Consider the following 14354-nt stretch of genomic DNA (forward strand, 5'->3'; position numbering starts at 1 on the left):
CAGAATCACGGGCTGTAGACGTCTGTTAGTCACGCAAATACTTCTAAAATTATATGATGCCAGAAAAGAAAGAAGAGTGAGAGAGAGATTGCCTTTATCAAAGTTCCTTTCAGTTCTAACTGCAAACTGTTGTTGAGCAGCTCTTGTTTCCTTTGGATATGAATATATACATTTCTTTGCATGTAACCTAGGTTTTGGACTAGAACACCAAGTTCTTGCTGTCCCCAAGCCACAAAAATAGTAGCCAAATTGCACACGTGTGAAATAGTTTATACTTTTTTCTGAGAAAGTATCCTTGAATTTGGGACTTGGACTGTGATTTCTGCTTTTTGCTTCCCTCAACCGTCTTGTAATCTCTCACTCCTTCCCACGTGGTTCCCAAGTGTTCGTGGTCTTAAAGGAGCGGGCAAACACCCAGTTGGTCACCATGTACTGCTGCTATAGATAGAGACCAGACAAGACCTAAAGGACATTATCGGAGAGGAATTCCTGGAAGAAATGGGCTCTACATTCAGTTGTGAGGACAGAGTAAGAGTCAGCCAGGAGAAGGAGTCAAGAATGTGTCTCAGATCGCAGGTGCAGCCCGGGCAGAGGCCTGGAGGCTTTTGGCGTGGGCACCCGGGGAGAGTGCCCTGTGCAGTCCAGGGTGGAGGGAGCCCCTGCTGGGGAGGACACTGGAGAGAGTCCGGGATGTAGGGCTTTGGAAGAAGTTGAGTTTTACTAGAACTGACACAGTAGGCAGTGAAGGGTGTCAACAGAAGTGACCCTCAGGAAAGGTACTTCTGGTTTTGCTTCTGATATTCTACAGACCGAAGGATCGGGACGGGCGAGAGCAGGTATGTCTGTCCCTTTGAGACCCAACCGGTCATTCATTTATACATTACACGTGCACTTCTGTGAGTCTAGGGGAGAGAGCGTGTAGCCACTTTAGTAAGCAAAATGTATTTGATTCTTGAGAGCTTAGCATTGTCAGAAGTTGACTTAGCCTAGAATGTTCTAGGAAGAGAGGAACAAATTGTGGAGGTTGGAGGGAGGGAAGGCTTCCTTGGGAAACAGTCAAAATGAGACTGGAGCAAGTGGGAAGTAGGAGCAGGTCAGGGGCCCCTGTGGTCACTGGGGACCTGTGTACTTAGGTGAGGATGGGCGAGCAGGGTCTGGGGTGGGGCTAGAACTCTAACAGGGAGCCTCTAAAGGGTTTGAAGTGGGGGTTGATGTAATCAAATTTGTGATTTGGGAAGGCTGCCGTGGCTCTCTGTGTTTGTATAGCGGGAAAGAGGGGGTGGGTGCCACCAACTGGGGGATCATTAGAAGACCATTCACAGGCTGGGATATGGGCATCGGGGCTACTTGGGGATGGCAGGGGCAGTGTGGATGCCGGCTTTCCTTATTGGGGGACTTGTTAGCGGGCCGACCTAGAGGCATTTTGTGGCTGGAAGAAAACTGATGTAGGCCGCCAGGTGGATTTTCCTCTTCTCTCCTTCCCTGCCTATTGTGATGATCTTAGCTCAGCCAACATTTGGAACAAAAGAGCTAATTTCCAGGGTTGCCCAGGACTTTGTAGAGCTCCTTCGAGTGAGATCTGATCGGATTTAGGTTTGTGTTCAGATCTGGATGTTCACTTAGCTAGAAACGTCCTGTCATTTCGATTTCCATAGGGGTTTTTTACTTCATAAAGATTGCTTTCTTGGTGAGAGGAAATTTAATACAGCTGTTGTCTTTTTCAAAAAAATCATATCATTTAAGAACTTTAATATTCAAAAGAATAGAAATATATAAAATATTTAAGGAAGTCTTTGGTGTAGTTTCTTTGCTTTCTGAGCTAATGTGGAGTTAGAGCCTTTGCATTACTTCATAGCACATCCTTGTCAGTATTTAAAGAGCTGATAGTGGGCGCCCCAGGCCCCACCTCTCAAAGAATCGTTAAAGTTTTCTCTGAAATAATGAGGTCATAAAGGTCTTGTTTTCAGAAATCAAACGGTTTATAATACGCAGCATAGCCACATTTATAAAATAATAATTAGTTCAAAATTAAGAAAGTGGAGGATAATTGATTTTTTTAAAGCCTATACATAAACTTTCTTGTGCTAATGTTGCAAGTGGAAATTTTGAAAAGAAAAATCCTACTGCAATATCATCTACATGGAATACATATATGAGTTTTACGCTTGAAAAGTAACTGCGCAGTGGTTTTCAAAGTCAGGAGCATTCCAGCTCAGATACTGGCAGTGATGGTTGCTGGTTTTCAATGAAAGAGCCTAAATTTGCCTTCTTAGCTTTTTTATTTTTGTATTGAGAGGGTTGATTAGTGCTTTGCGAGCATGATTTTGGGGCAAATTGAGGGCAGATGTCGTGTAAAAACAGTGAGATATTTCCATGCATTTTATTTTCTGGACATCACCAGGGCACATGTGGGGTTTGTGCCTGCAGGCTGGAATGCTGCAGGACTCCCTAATCCATCACCATTATGTCCTGGAGCTGCTCAGGTCATTGAATGCTTTTCTGTTGCTTGGAGGAAAGGTGGTCTGATGGAGATGATCAGATGTGCAGTTAAAGTGCTATTACTTGAAATAAGAGTAACCTAGAAACATTGCTCTAACAATACAGGATGAGGGAGGAGAATTGACTGAGCTACTTGCAGTGGGGAGTCTTCTCATGTTTCTCCCACACCGTGACTCCTGCCAATATCCGCCACAGTCCTGCACGGTAGTCCTGCCGAAGCAAGCAAGCACTTTGCTCAGAAACGCACTGAATTTCCTTGTGCCTCTGTTTGTTGGCTTTTTTTTGAAAGCACATTTTGCCCTTTGCTTAAATGCCATCCATGCTAGTCAACTCTTACACTCAGTTTTCTGGAACTCGTCCATAAATAGCTGCTGAATGGATGAACAGAATGTAGTATCTCCATGTAGTGGAAGATTATTCACACGTAAGAGTGAATAAAAAAGAAAAAAAAAAGAGGAAAATGAAAAAGGCCACCTGTTTTTGGAAGTCCACCCTGACTGTTCAACCCACACTTTTCCCTTTGAAACCCAATCACTTATGCTCCACTCTACTCTTTTTGATAGTGCTTACCACCTTCTAATAATCTTTAACGTTTTCAAAAAAAAAAAAAGAAAGAGATGCTGATACCACTTCAAAATATACAAGCCTTGATAACAGCTTGTTAATTGAAAGGAAGCAGACACAAACGGTCAAATATTGTTGATTTCAGTGATCTGAAATGCCCAGAAAAGGCACATGCAGAGGCAGAGAGCAGGTGATGGCTGGAAGGGGCTGGTTGGAGGGGGATTAGGGAGTGACTGCTAGTGATAGGCGGATTCTTTAGGGGTGATGAAGTGTTCTGGAAATAGAAGGTGATGGGTGCTACACAACCGTGAGTTTGCAGAAGACTGCTGAGCGCTGTGTCTGGGAGTGCCTGTTGTTGGGGCATCTTTATTTTGTTCTCATCCTGCAATGTGAAGAGCCATCTTCTGCTGTGGCTGTTCTACTCCTGTGAGTGGTGAGGGTCAGGGACTTTGCAGAGTCATGTTTCTTTTTTCCCCCTGGGTGAGTGTAGGCAAAAAAAGATTTAAGCCTAAGAAAGTGCTCCATCTGCAGAAATGTCTTTTTGTTTTGCATGGTGTAAAAACCTTGAGAGCTTTTAATCGTTGAGGCCAGTCTGTGGGAGGAAATAGCCCGTGAAGCCTGTTTGAGCCTGGGAAGCACCGTGCATCTCTCCCAGACACGGGTGGGGATTTCACCCCCGTTCAGGCAGTGAAGGGCCCAGACCCGTGAGCAGACTTGACAATCGTGAATATTTACGTGTATCCGCTGCTTCATCTTGGATATTAATTTCAAGCTGAGTCAGTTTGTGGCGGCAGCCTCATCCTACATCAGGAATTTATACTATCTGCTCTTTGAGGTGAAGACCTGACAGACTTGATTATTTAACAGTCTGCCTTGAATTGATATCTCAGATTCCTTTGTCAAAAGCAAACAGCAGAAATACAGAATTCCTTTAATGCCAATGTGACCTGGAACGAGTTTAGTCTCTGTGCCTCAGTGGCCTTATCTGTGAGTGGGAAAGATGATAACAGTGCTTCCCTCAGAGGAGCTGGTGAGGGGAGAGTCAGAAGCACAAATGGAGGACTTACAAAAGATGCTCTTGAATGACCGAATTTAGTGCTCTCAGCCTGGTGAGGCCTGAGGGGCAGAGATGTCAGAACAGAGCAGTCCTAGCCGGAGCTCGATCCGTGATGGAAGCTGTTATGATCAGTATCACCACTGTGCGTTATCAGGTAATTTTAAGACTTGGTAATATGAATTCTTGAATAATGTTAAAGGGCTAGACATCTCAGATCCAGTTTACATAGTCCTCAAGATTTCTTCTGAGAAATGGATGGTTTCTTCCCCATCTTAAATCTGAGATGAGTCTCTAAAAAATTCTGTATTCCTCCATCTTTTTGCTTTAATTTTCCATTTCCTAAAAAACCATGTTTTTAAATGGAGTTAATGGGGACTGAACTGAGTGCCTCATGCATGTTAAGCACTTACTCTCCCAAATGAGGTATAATCTCCTCCGTGATTTTTGTTAAAATTTACTTTCTTAGTTTACAGAGGTAAGAGGCGTCTAATTCTTTTTCTGGAGACTTGTCCATGAACCTGTAAATCTATAATTAATGGACAAAATTTGGTTTATTAAAAAATCATTAGAATATTCTGCAATTCATCCAAAAAGAAATGCTCATTGACTTAAAATGTTTCTCCTTTAAGGGGATTTCTCCTGTTTGGTCTAGCTTAATTTGTTAACAGCCATCCTCATCATCATAATGACCAAACTCACTGTGAGTGGACACCTACCTAAGGCTAAAATGTTTTCCTCATGTTTTAATTCATAGCAGGTGTTTGATTGTAGGTATCAGTGTCTCCTTTTTGCAGCTGAGGGATTGAGAGATGGAGCAGCTTGTCCCAATTACACGCAGCAGGCTGTGGCTAGCTCGGTGCTGGAACCCAGGCTGCACAGAATGCATTCTTAATTGCTCCTCTTATCAGCCTCCCGTTAAGTGGTTACCCGAACACCTGTGACTCCATAAACGGCCGAGTTTAGTGACCTCAGACTGATGAGGCCTTGAAAGGAGAGACACCATTGAGAAGTTGAGACAGAGTGGCAGAAATTAAAATTGTTCATTTTCACAAATTTTTAATTCTCAGGTAATTACATAAAAAGTTATTTTTTTTATTTTAGTGCTCTGTAAGCACTAAAAACAAAACATTAAAAATAATTATAGTGCAAAAGAGAAGTGAGCTCTTAAAGTCCAACCACTGCTAATGATGTTGCTTGTTTTTCTCTTGTGGCCCTTTTTGACAGAAACACTTACAAAGACTGAATTGGTTTTATGTAGTTTTAATATGGAAGAAAAGATTGTCAGTGAATATTGTAAGAAAAGTCTTTACTCTTTTCTTTCCTGTTGATGAATATGTACTTTATATTCATGGCTTATGTACATTTCCTCATTTGTGAAATTTGAGTAATATCGTTTAATTTGTCTGACTGTGAGAGGTAGATGCCTTGTATACAAAGAACCCAAGAGGTGCTTAATAAAAGTGTGCTGTCACAATGACAGATATTTTAGAAGGATCAACTCTGAATGCTAAAGAGTGTCGCTTATTTCTGATACATATTCAATATGTATTTGTATGATATATTTGAATATGGTTTAAAGTAACAAGGATTCATTTTTTTTTTGGTGTAGTATGAAGTTTTAATGAAATCTGTATCATTCTAGTGAGACAGGGACTAGTTAAATTGCCTTAATCAGATGACCTTGAAGATTATTTACACAGAATATGTATTGTTACAAATCAGAATTTATGTTGCCGTGTAACCATCCACTCAGACATTTAAATTCGTGGGATTCTGACCAGATCCGTTAAGTTTAGTAAAATCCATATTGATCATTTTCAGGGAATAAACTCCTCTATTTTGTGATTAAAGAAAATTTTGATTTTTTTCTACATTCTTAACAGGTTTAAAATATCAAAACATTGATTTGACATGTCACTTTTTTAATAGAGAGAATAAAGCTCATGCTGTTTTATTATGTAAATAAATGTTTTTGTATGGCAACAAAATTGTATGATATCCTGGCTCTTTTAGTATTTTGCAAGATACTTAGATAACCTACTGTTGGAAAAATACAAACGTGAATTTTATGAATATAGGCCTAGTACAGATCTGTTGGTTTTTGCTACAGTGCAAGACATGAGGCATAGGAGAACTTTGCTGCTGATTGCCAGGAGGACAGATCCCATGTCTCAGTTTCCCCTCCTGTAAAATGAAGTGGCTGAACTGGATTCTTTCCTCTTCTAAGATGAGTTTCCATGAGCCTATATCTTCTGTTTATATTCAGGAGTATTAGCAATATCAGATTAAATACTGAATATCCCTCCTTTCCCCCGAATCAAAGTGCAGCATGTGCTATATAAGTTTTATTTATCTGATTCTCGTTACTGATCCTACAGGCAATTTTTGTGTTGCATCTTTCCTGGTAACCTGGAAGGTCATTTTACCCATAGGTGGCACTGTTGCACCTACTTACAGTCTTAACTTTCCTGTTTGTAAAAGGAGGCTTAAACAACGTTATTTTATTTTGATTACTTTACTTAATGCTTCAGAATAGCCCAATGTCCATTATGTCTGTCTAACTGGAAAAGTTATTCTGCTTATATCTTAGATTTATTCTGTCATCTCACTGTGAACATTTCAGACTTGCTGTGCAAACAATAGCAAAATCGGGCTTTTCTTCTAGTGTTAGAAACCAGTGAGCCGGGATTTTATAAAACAGCTAGAAGCGGCATCTGGAGGACCTTAAAGGTGAAAAGTGTATTGAGTTCCCTGAGTTTTGACCCCGCCGCTGTGTGTTAATTGGTGGTAGGAGATTTGGTACATATACGAAGAGGTGTAGTTTTTGATATGGTTTGCCTGCACGCGCTGCCACTGAGCCACTTGAGCCTGAGTCAGTTCGTTTTGAGTTTTTCCCTCGTCTGTGAGATGGGGACATTCGTATCTGATTTGTAGAATTGTGAGAATTAGAAATTATGTGCAGTGTTTACCACAGTGTGTATGTCAAGAGGGCTCTTAAACTTTAGCTGCTGTTTTGTGTGAAGCCATCATTTGAGAGTCTTTGGCAATTACTAAGAAACAGGAAAATAAGAAGAGATGGTTTTATGATGAAAGATATTTGAGGAGGTTCCATAGTTCCTATACCCATAATTTAGCATCAGCAGAGTCAGAACTGTTACACAGTCGCCCTAAACCAACGTTAAGCCACAGAATTATTTGTTACTTCATATATTTTGGGGTTTAAGGAGATCCAATACTTATACATATGTTGTCTCCAGCAGCCTACTGAGAGATGACACAAAAGAGTAGACAGGCAATAAATGTCTTCTTTGTTACTGATGAAGCCACGTTCTCCATGAACTTCAAGGCTGTGGGAAAATGCGTGTCATGATACTGTGTCCCAGAAATACAGACTCACCCTGTCCCATGTAGCTCTGGGCCACAGCGAGCCTTCCCTTGAGAAGACCTGCCCTTTCATGCACAGGGCTTTCCTGACATGGAGCTGAGCATCCCGCGTGCTTCCCAATGGTGACCAACACTGGAGTGAAAGGAAGGGTTTCACATGCCCTGCTTGTCTCCCCGGACTCACACCTCACTCTGTTAGTGTAATGAGTGCTAGCTGTGGGCCAGGGGCCAGGGGTGTGAAGGGAGAAGCACCCTCCATGGCCCAGAGGAGTGGTTAGGAGACATCCACTCCCTCAGTTTAAACAGGTGGTTGGATGGAACATAAGGGTGCTCCCCAAGAGTGTGTAAAAGGAGAAATAAGGATTTTATTTGGGACTTAGGCTAGCCAGGAAACAGATAAGATGATTAGAGGGGACACTTGTAAAACAATTTGATATTAAGTTGACATTTGTTGAACACCCAAAATGTGCTACATTCTTTTCTGAGCATTTTACAGAAATGAATCCTTCAATCTTCTCAACAAGCGAGTAAGGAAGGTTTGATTGTTATCCCAGTTTTACAGTGTGGAAATTGAGGCACACAGAGGGTAATTAAGTTGGCAAAGTCACAGAACTAGTAATTGGCAGAGCTGGTATTTAAACCCTGGCTGTCTGGTTTTGAGGTTCCCAGAGATGGGCTTTGGGTGTTTAGCATTATCGACATCCCTGAATCTTTATACCTCTGTGCATCAGTTAGCCTAGAAAGGACAGGGAAAGGAGTGTTACACAGGAGCTCATAGTCATTTCTTGGCCGCTGTCCACGGAGAGTGCACCGTGATTGGCGTTAATTGACTTCTGGGCAGTAGATCTGTTCGTATAATAGAAATATAGTCCATTGAATTAATCTAGAAACCCTTCCTGCTCCGTTTCTGTCCATGCTTGCCATGTGACTGCCTGCCCGTGATTGGGCCGTGGAGGAGAAAATGTACTCATGGTTGAACTCTGATATTTCAGTCTGGTTCATAGATTCACGTCTTCTGTTACATTAAAAATTTAAGTTTCTGGTTTCCTTGCATCAGTGTCTCATGAGCTTGGTTAATGTGAAACCAGTCCATGGGAGCCCAGGGATGATGACGGTATAATTTCTGAGCACGTTGAGGCACTTCTACCCGTGCAGACGTGGCTGGAGGATGTCCAGCTTCCTCACTGATTTCCCCCAACAGCATGGTCCTCTCCCACCCCTGGATGTGAGGTTGGGAGCTCTCTGAGTAGGCCAGTCAGAGGCCGAGTCCACCAATCAGAAAATGATGAAGTACCTGGAAGTGGGTTTAATAGAAGACAAGGGCTTCCAGGTTGTCAGATGGGCTGTTCGAGTCCATTTGGTGAAAAGCTGTCCACTGTCTGTGGTTGAGCTACTTCTTTGCTGTTGAAAAGTCTGGAGTAGATGAAGGGATTTTAAAAAGCAGAAAGGAGTGATTTCAGGTGGTACGTCCACACCGGTGAGAAGTGATGAATGACCGCCTTTGTGAGTCATAGACAGTCTTACAAACTTCATAAACCAGCTTTAAAAGCTCTTCCATCTGAGTGCACTTCATATGGGGTCCAGATCATCACTGGTCGCACTGTGAGGGCAAGTAACTGATAATGGCAGAAAGGACACGGAGGCATCAAAAAGGTCTCAGTCACTTTCCCTGTTTAAAGGATGCAGCACAGTGTAATATATTTTAGCTGGTTTTTCACTGAAAAGTTTTTAGTGTTTTCTGGGACTCCCCAGTGCCCCAAGGTTCCATGCAGCTGGGTGTCCCCTCAGTGCAGCTCTGTCAGCGCTTGCCCTGGGCTGACGCGGTGTCACGGGGAGCAGGACAGTCAGCGTCCCCGGCTCCTCCGAGCTCCGTCTCCTCATCCGCAGAGCCGGGTTTCTCATCCGTGTCTACTTAGTAGGGTTGCTGAGAATCACACGTGATGCTTCAGGTGTGACTTTTGGTTGTCTCTGTGATTGGCATATAGTTAATATTTGATAGAAACACTTGTTTTTTTAGTATAATTGTAGCACCTAGATTGCAGTGGTTTTTAGTCTGCATTTTTTATAACTTTATTCTTATTTTTAAATATGCACTTATTTTTATTTATTTTTTTTGGAGGTACTGGGGACTGAAGCCAGGACATTGTGCATGCTAAGCAGGTGCTCTACAACTGAGTAATACACACCCTCCTTTTCTGCACTTGAAGGTAAATATTGCTATACACAAAATAGCTCTTAAGCACCATCATGGGACCTAGTCACTGTATAGACAATTGAACACGTATACTATTTCAATAGGAATAAATGTTTTTGAGACATACATTTCTGAATCTGTTAATGTGCTTAAAAACGATCATAGGTAGTGATAAACACGAATCTTTGATCCAGTACTTCTTAGAGACTGTTTTGCCATCAAGGGAAATTACATTCTACAGAGAAGGCTAATTGGGTCTCTTTGATATTTAGATGGTTTAGCAGATGATGAAGGCTTTCAAAAGCTGACAGTTTTGTATTTTAAAGTAACTACAAAGTTACCTTCTACAAGTTGTAAGTACTAAGCTTGTGAAGTGCCCAGTAATCCAGGGGGTATGTGTCTGTGTCTGTGTCTGTGTCTGTGTGAACGTTGGTGTGTGTGATTTCAGGAAGGTAGAAAGAAATTCCATATAGACTTCTGATACCTTTCTCCTCCATTTCAAGGTGTTGGCATATATTTACACTAATAAATTGATATTCAGTTGTCATTTGGCATATTGGGAATAAGACTTTCTCATACTTGTTTCAGAAGGATTAGGGAGCATGAGCTTAGGAAATGGGAGGAGATAGAGGCAGGGAGGTTCTTTAAACTTTGTGCAGAATTAGAAACAGTAACTTTTCTCTTTTCTTCTAAAGCAAACTGGCACTGAATTGTAACATACTATTACTCAGAATTGCTTTTCTGATCAGATACATGTACCTCAGATTTTTAAATGCAACATGAATGATGAAATGTGTTTTAGCAGTTATTTTTAAAAGTAGTCTCTTTTCAAGTAAAAGGCTATAGCCTGTTCTTTCTTCTAGCGGTACAAGAAATTCTCATTGTTCTGTTGCAATGATCTATGTGCTTACTTTCTTTTTTTTTTTTTCTTTAAGTGCTTTTTTCATTGTGGTTTGAATGAATGTTTAAAATTTCTGGATTTTGATCTTTAGAACATGCTGATTTCTCAGAACTGTTAAAAACCTGATTGTTCACTGCTCTTTGTTTGGTGGGGCACCCTATTGATTTCTGTTGTCTGTTAAAGAGTGAAATTCTTCCTCTAGCCTGCAGATCATTAAGTGAATGGTTTGCAGTGTGCCTTTAAAATTATTTGTATGCATTGAGCATGTTTGTCCAGTGAATTTTAAATTGACTCATTGTAATGACTTTGATTTGATTCTGTGTCTTTTGCTCCTCTCCACAAGAATTTGAATTCTCTGTTGCATTTTGTATACGTGTTCTTTACAGGGGAAGAAATTTTGCATTTTTTACAGAGGTGGGTTTTCCTATCCCCTCTGAATGCCTTCTAAAATTGATACAATAAAAATCAGTTATTGCAGTGCATAAATATTTCATAAATTATTTTTTGGCATAATCAGAAACAATGACCAAGAATGATAATAAAAAATACGAAAACATTCCTTCCTTTGAAGAATAGAAATCAGGTAGTCAGGCTCCCTCATGCTTTGTGCCTGACACACTTAATCTCATGTCATTGTGTATCATGATTCGGAGATGGTATTGTTTCAGGTTTATAGATTTTTGTTTTAACATTTGTGTTGAATTCTTTCTCCAGGCTGATGTTTCCTGTTGGGTTTGTGGAAAGAGTAGAAGGGAAAAAAATACTTTGTTTTGTTTTCAGGAGGCCTGAGTTGATGGGAAAAGAGTTGAGGGTGGGCTGAGGAAAAGAGTGACACTCCCTCTCCTCCTGGTTGAAATTGATAAACAAAGAAATCAATTAAGTATATCGATATTTGACCAAAAGAAGTTAGCGAGCCCAAACTGGCTAGAAATGCACAATGGAAATTACTGAATTCAGCTTCAGAATGAGGTGCTTTACCAAGTAGAAGCAGCTTAGAGCAATCAGAAAATCAGTAATATGATGAGATATAAATGGAATATTATATCTTTTATTGCTGAAACTTTTCTACGTTAAGTTGTGTAGAGCTAAAATTAAGTTTCAATCACCAGGAGTTAAGAGAGTGAGTGGTACTGTAGGATCGTTATTCACGGATGTGCCTAGACCCTGATAGAGTGGCTGAAGATGGCAGGAAGAGACCCACATCCAGGATTTTCATCCTAGGGTGTCCTCCATAATGGTTCCATGTGGAAGCAGATGATTGGGTTAACAAATTGTAACACACCCCAGTCGCCTCTGAATTTTAAGAAGAAAAAATATGCTTTGATACTGCTTTACAAGCAAGTTCCTGTGCATCCTCACTCCAGACGCCTTGCCTTAAAAAGCAGAGACAATGCTTTGCTTGTGTAGTTGAGGTTTTAGATAGCACTCTGCTGGTTGTAAAGCAAGGACCGAGACCCTCAGCTATAAACGCTGGGCTTGTGTGTTGTTAGATAATGTATTATCCCCAAAACAAGGACCTGGCTGGTCTGGTGGTCTGCTTTTTAATGAACATATCTAAAAATGTATCTTGTTCCCCTCACCCCATGACTTCCCTAAAGATACACTAATCCTTTGTACTCATTGTGTATTCTACAATCTTTGCCTCATCCTGTCTTTCCCGAATTTCCTCCTTACTATCTCACAACTGTTAACGAAGTTTTCCTTTGATTATACCCTATAAATATGGGAGCATTTGAGAGGCTTATGGAGATGGCTCCCTAATCCCTCTCGATTTCTTGACTTTTTCCACAGAGTCTTGAATAATCATTCCTTGTCAGTAAGACTTCTTCCAGCCAGAACCCACAGTTCCAGGTGAGAAGGATGCAGGCTTTATCTCTCCTACCGGAGGCAGAGACAGAAGAGAATTGAGATATGCTCCCCCGTGATCCCTTCCTGCCCCAGGTCTACTGCAGTTCACCGGCAGCCTTCTGGCCTCTGCTCAGAGGGCCTCTGTCCCAGGACTGACTGCAGCCTTTTCTTCCCTTTTCAACATTTCCTGTGCCTTTCAGAACTTGGTCTCTTCTCTGCAATTCAAACCTGGCAGATGTGATGGTGGTCAGCGTGCTGGTGGGCAGTCCTTTGGGGACCCCCAGGAGCCATGCTGATTCTCCTTAGTCTCTCAATCAGGGTTACGGAGCAGTCGAGCACAGAAGGAAGCCCATTCTCGAGATGTCAACAGAGCATTTCATCACTTTCATTTTATTTTTCAATTTTTGGTGGAGAAATTATTTGTAGTGAACTGTTCCAGATATTTGCCGCCTGCTTTCCTCATCACCATTCCTTGTTGTCTCTGGTGCTAGTTTTATAAACCAGGTTTCTTCTCTGGTCATTTCTGGCAGCTGGGCTTGCCGAATCCTTGATCTGTATTTGAAACAGAATGCTTCCTCGTGATGTCAAGGTGATTTTCCTATTTCTGAATATTTCCTGTACACTCAGCAACTGTTTCAAGTGAAATGCTCTTGTCCAATTTCGGTTAACTCACATTTGCTGATCTCCTGCTTTCATGCTGAGAGCAGTTTCTTTTTCCTCTAATAAAAGTTAGCAATTTGCATTTACTATGGAAGATACTGGCCCAAGGTCCTTTTGTTCTTAAGAGTTTTAATACAATTCACCCATTAAAATGTACATCGGTTTTTACTCTATGCCCAGAATTGTGCATCCCATTCAATCTTAGAATATTTTCATCCCCCCAACAGGAAGCCCTGTATGCATAAACAGACATTCCCATCTTCCCCATCCTCCCCCAGCCCCAAGGAGCCACTTTTCTCTCTGTGGATTTGCCTGTGCTGGACATTTCATGTAAATCGAGTCACTTCATATAAGTGGAAACGTCTATTGTGACTGACTTCTTTCACACTGAGTAACGTTTTCAATATTTGCTCATGTTGTGGCCTTAGTCACTATTCTATGCTATGCTATTGCTGAATAACATTCCACTCTATGGCTGGGCCCCACTGTTTACCCATTCATCAGGTGATACGCATTTGGGTTGTTTCTGTTTTTGGCTGTGATGAGTAATGTCGCCGTGAACACTCATGTGGTATTATTTATGTGGATATTTGTTTTCAGTTCTCTTACGTGTGTGCCCAGAGAGCAGAATTGCTGGGTAAGTCAGAAACGAAATGTTCAACTCTCTGAGGCCCTGCCAGGCTGTTTTCCAAAGTGGCCACGCTGTGTTACATCCTCACCAGCAAGGGCTGCGTGCTCCGCTTCCTCTGTGTCCTCTTTAGTGCTTGTTACGCTTTTTTTTTTATTATACCCTATTGTAGTGAGTGTGAAGCGGTTTCTCCTAGTGGTTTTGACTTGATTTCCCTTACAGCTAATGGTATTGAACATCATTATATTGTGCTTTATGGACATTTGTATATTTTCCTTGAAAAATACCTTTTCAGATACTTTATTAACCTTTTAATTGAGTTGCCTTTTTATTGTTGAGTTGTAGGGTTTTTTTTCTTCATTTTGAGATACAAATTCCTTACCAGATAAGTGATTTGAAAAAATTTTCTCCTCTGTGTTGTTGTTTCACTTTCTGGATGGTGCCCTTTGAAGCAAAGTTTTAAATTTTGATGAACTGCAATTTGTCTCTGTTTTCTTTGTTTCTTGTGCTTTTGGGGTATTATTTAAACTCTGAGGTATTTTATTTAAGCTTTTATATATAAAATAACTTAATTCTTAGGACCGTTATAGGAGATGGGTGCAGTTGTTGTCCCCAGTCT

The 14354-nt window shown here is 41.1% G+C and overlaps 1 protein-coding gene across 2 annotated transcripts in view; it reads left to right on the forward strand.

Annotated features, from left to right (window-relative positions):
• Positions 1-14354, forward strand: part of LOC140686864 (trafficking protein particle complex subunit 9-like) — a 146516-nt gene that overhangs the window by 103534 nt on the left and 28628 nt on the right. The window contains exon 12 of one of the 2 annotated variants that reach the window (XM_072942039.1): positions 9624-9711. The exons of the other annotated variant lie outside the window; for it this stretch is intronic. The gene's annotated coding sequence lies outside the window, so the exon portion shown is untranslated. The remainder of the gene's footprint in view (positions 1-9623; positions 9712-14354) is intronic. 2 annotated transcript variants of the gene reach the window in all.

This window comes from Vicugna pacos, chromosome 18 (assembly GCF_048564905.1).
Source record: "Vicugna pacos chromosome 18, VicPac4, whole genome shotgun sequence".
NCBI lineage: Eukaryota > Metazoa > Chordata > Mammalia > Artiodactyla > Camelidae > Vicugna > Vicugna pacos.